Genomic DNA, 6,124 nt, shown 5'->3' with positions numbered 1-6,124 from the left:
ACACGGAAGAGAAGGGCGGCCATATTACTATATATATATATTACTATATCACACTGAGGAGAAGAGCGACCATATTACTATATATATATTACTATATTACACTGAGGAGAAGAGCGGCCATATTACTATATATATATCACTATATCACACTGAGGAGAAGAGCGGCCATATTACTATATATATATATTACTATATCACACTGAGGAGAAGAGCGGCCATATTACTATATATATATTACTATATCACACTGAGGAGAAGAGCGGCCATATTACTATATATATATTACTATATCACACTGAGGAGAAGAGCGGCCATATTACTATATATATATATTACTATATCACACTGAGGAGCAGAGCGGCCATATTACTATATATATTACTATATCACACTGAGGAGAAGAGCGGCCATATTACTATATATATATTACTATATCACACTGAGGAGACGAGCGACCATATTACTATATATATATTACTATATCACACTGAGGAGAAGAGCGGCCATATTACTATATATATATTACTATATCACACTGAGGAGAAGAGCGGCCATATTACTATATATATATCACTATATCACACTGAGGAGAAGAGCGGCCATATTACTATATATATATCACTATATCACACTGAGGAGAAGAGCGGCCATATTACTATATATATATATTACTATATCACACTGAGGAGAAGAGCGGCCATATTACTATATATATATTACTATATCACACTGAGGAGAAGAGCGGCCATATTACTATATATATATTACTATATCACACTGAGGAGAAGAGCGGCCATATTACTATATATATATATTACTATATCACACTGAGGAGCAGAGCGGCCATATTACTATATATATTACTATATCACACTGAGGAGAAGAGCGGCCATATTACTATATATATATTACTATATCACACTGAGGAGACGAGCGACCATATTACTATATATATATTACTATATCACACTGAGGAGAAGAGCGGCCATATTACTATATATATATTACTATATCACACTGAGGAGAAGAGCGGCCATATTACTATATATATATTACTATATCACACTGAGGAGAAGAGCGGCCATATTACTATATATATATATTACTATATCACACTGAGGAGAAGAGCGACCATATTACTATATATATATTACTATATCACACTGAGGAGAAGAGCGGCCATATTACTATATATATATTACTATATCACACTGAGGAGAAGAGCGGCCATATTACTATATATATATTACTATATCACACTGAGGAGAAGGGCGGCCATATTACTATATATATTACTATATCACACTGAGGAGAAGAGCGGCCATATTACTATATATATATATTACTATATCACACTGAGGAGAAGAGCGGCCATATTACTATATATATTACTATATCACACTGAGGAGAAGAGCGGCCATATTACTATATATATATTACTATATCACACTGAGGAGAAGAGCGGCCATATTACTATATATATATATTACTATATGACACTGAGGAGAAGAGCGGCCATATTACTATATATATATTACTATATGACACTGAGGAGAAGAGCGGCCATATTACTATATATATATTACTATATCACACTGAGGAGAAAAGCAGCCATATTACTATATATATATTACTATATCACACTGAGGAGAAGAGCGGCCATATTACTATATATATTACTATATCACACTGAGGAGAAGAGCGGCCATATTACTATATATATATTACTATATCACACTGAGGAGAAGAGCGGCCATATTACTATATATATATTACTATATCACACTGAGGAGAAGAGCGGCCATATTACTATATATATTACTATATCACACTGAGGGGAAGAGCGGCCATATTACTATATATATATTACTATATCACACTGAGGAGAAGAGCGGCCATATTACTATATATATTACTATATCACACTGAGGAGAAGAGCGGCCATATTACTATATATATTACTATATCACACTGAGGAGAAGAGCGGCCATATTACTATATATATTACTATATCACACTGAGGAGAAGAGCGGCCATATTACTATATATATATATTACTATATGACACTGAGGAGAAGAGCAGCCATATTACTATATATATATTACTATATCACACTGAGGAGAAGAGCGGCCATATTACTATATATATATATTACTATATCACACTGAGGAGAAGAGCGGCCATATTACTATATATATATATTACTATATCACACTGAGGAGAAGAGCGGCCATATTACTATATATATATATTACTATATCACACTGAGGAGAAGAGCAGCCATATTACTATATATATATTACTATATCACACTGAGAAGAAGAGCGGCCATATTACTATATATATATTACTATATCACACTGAGGAGAAGAGCGGCCATATTACTATATATATTACTATATCACACTGAGGAGAAGAGCGGCCATATTACTATATATATTACTATATCACACTGAGGAGAAGAACGGCCATATTACTATATATATATTACTATATCACACTGAGGAGAAGAGCGGCCATATTACTATATATATTACTATATCACACTGAGAAGAGCGGCCATATTACTATATATATTACTATATCACACTGAGGAGAAGAGCGGCCATATTACTATATATATATTACTATATCACACTGAGGAGAAGAGCGGCCATATTACTATATATATTACTATATCACACTGAGGAGAAGAGCGGCCATATTACTATATATATATTACTATATCACACTGAGGAGAAGAGCGGCCATATTACTATATATATATATTACTATATCACACTGAGGAGAAGAGCGGCCATATTACTATATATATTACTATATCACACTGAGGAGAAGAGCGGCCATATTACTATATATATATTACTATATCACACTGAGGAGAAGAGCGGCCATATTACTATATATATTACTATATCACACTGAGGAGAAGAGCGGCCATATTACTATATATATATTACTATATCACACTGAGGAGAAGAGCGGCCATATTACTATATATATATTACTATATCACACTGAGGAGAAGAGCGGCCATATTACTATATATATTACTATATCACACTGAGGAGAAGAGCGGCCATATTACTATATATATATATTACTATATCACACTGAGGAGAAGAGCGGCCATATTACTATATATATATTACTATATCACACTGAGGAGAAGAGCAGCCATATTACTATATATATTACTATATCACACTGAGGAGAAGAGCGGCCATATTATTATATATATATTACTATATCACACTGAGGAGAAGAGCGGCCATATTACTATATATATATTACTATATCACACTGAGGAGAAGAGCGGCCATATTACTATATATATTACTATATCACACTGAGGAGAAGAGCGGCCATATTACTATATATATATTACTATATCACACTGAGGAAAAGAGCGGCCATATTACTATATATATATTACTATATCACACTGAGGAGAAGAGCGGCCATATTACTATATATATATTACTATATCACACTGAGGAGAAGAGCGGCCATATTACTATATATATATTACTATATGACACTGAGGAGAAGAGCGGCCATATTACTATATATATATTACTATATCACACTGAGGAGAAGAGCGGCCATATTACTATATATATATTACTATATGACACTGAGGAGAAGAGCGGCCATATTACTATATATATATTACTATATCACACTGAGGAGAAGACCGGCCATATTACTATATATATATTACTATATGACACTGAGGAGAAGAGCGGCCATATTACAATATATATATTACTATATCACACTGAGGAGAAGAGCGGCCATATTACTATATATATTACTATATCACACTGAGGAGAAGAGCGGCCATATTACTATATATATATATTACTATATCACACTGAGGAGAAGAGCGGCCATATTACTATATATATTACTATATCACACTGAGGAGAAGAGCGGCCATATTACTATATATATTACTATATCACACTGAGGAGAAGAGCGGCCATATTACTATATATATTACTATATCACACTGAGGAGAAGAGCGGCCATATTACTATATATATATTACTATATCACACTGAGGAAAAGAGCGGCTATATTACTATATATATATTACTATATCACACTGAGCAGAAGAGCGGCCATATTACTATATATATATTACTATATCACACTAAGGAGAAGAGCGGCCATATTACTATATATATATTACTATATCACACTGAGGAGAAGAGCGGCCATATTACTATATATATATTACTATATCACACTGAGGAGAGGAGCGGCCATATTACTATATATGTATTACTATATCACACTGAGGAGAAGAGCAGCCATATTACTATATATATATTACTATATCACACTGAGGAGAAGAGCGGCCATATTACTATATATATATTACTATATCACACTGAGGAGAAGAGCGGCCATATTACTATATATATTACTATATCACACTGAGGAGAAGGGCGGCCATATTACTATATATATATTACCATATCACACTGAGGAGAAGAGCGGCCATATTACTATATATATATTACTATATCACACTGAGGAGAAGAGCGGCCATATTACTATATATATTACTATATCACACTGAGGAGAGGAGCGGCCATATTACTATATATGTATTACTATATCACACTGAGGAGAAGAGCAGCCATATTACTATATATATATTACTATATCACACTGAGGAGAAGAGCGGCCATATTACTATATATATATTACTATATCACACTGAGGAGAAGAGCGGCCATATTACTATATATATATTACTATATCTCACTGAGGAGAAGAGCGGCCATATTACTATATATATATTACTATATCACACTGAGGAGAAGAGCGGCCATATTACTATATATATATATATTACTATATCACACTGAGGAGAAGAGCGGCCATATTACTATATATATATTACTATATCACACTGAGGAGAAGGGCAGCCATATTACTATATATGTATTACTATATCACACTGAGGAGAAGAGCAGCCATATTACTATATATATATTACTATATCACACTGAGGAGAAGAGCGGCCATATTACTATATATATATATTACTATATCACACTGAGGAGAAGGGCAGCCATATTACTATATATATTACTATATCACACTGAGGAGAAGAGCGGCCATATTACTATATATATATTACTATATCACACTGAGGAGAAGGGCAGCCATATTACTATATATGTATTACTATATCACACTGAGGAGAAGAGCAGCCATATTACTATATATATATTACTATATCACACTGAGGAGAAGAGCGGCCATATTACTATATATATATATATATTACTATATCACACTGAGGAGAAGAGCGGCCATATTACTATATATATATTACTATATCACACTGAGGAGAAGAGCGGCCATATTACTATATATATATTACTATATCACACTGAGGAGAAGGGCAGCCATATTACTATATATGTATTACTATATCACACTGAGGAGAAGAGCGGCCATATTACTATATATATATTACTATATCACACTGAGGAGAAGAGCGGCCATATTACTATATATATATTACTATATCACACTGAGGAGAAGAGCGGCCATATTACTATATATATATATATTACTATATCACACTGAGGAGAAGAGCGGCCATATTACTATATATATATTACTATATCACACTGAGGAGAAGAGCGGCCATATTACTATATATATATATATTACTATATCACACTGAGGAGAAGAGCGGCCATATTACTTTATATATTACTATATCACACTGAGGAGAAGGGCAGCCATATTACTATATATATTACTATATCACACTGAGGAGAAGAGCGGCCATATTACTATATATATATTACTATATCACACTGAGAAGAAGAGCGGCCATATTACTATATATATATTACTATATCACACTGAGGAGAAGAGCGGCCATATTACTATATATATATTACTATATCACACTGAGGAGAAGAGCGGCCATATTACTATATATATATATTACTATATCACACTGAGGAGAAGAGCGGCCATATTACTATATATATATTACTATATCACACTGAGGAGAAGAGCGGCCATATTACTATATGTATATTACTATATCACACTGAGGAGAAGAGCGGCCATATTACTATATAT

This window comes from Anomaloglossus baeobatrachus, chromosome 8 (assembly GCF_048569485.1).
Source record: "Anomaloglossus baeobatrachus isolate aAnoBae1 chromosome 8, aAnoBae1.hap1, whole genome shotgun sequence".
NCBI lineage: Eukaryota > Metazoa > Chordata > Amphibia > Anura > Aromobatidae > Anomaloglossus > Anomaloglossus baeobatrachus.
This window is presented reverse-complemented; position numbering follows the sequence as displayed.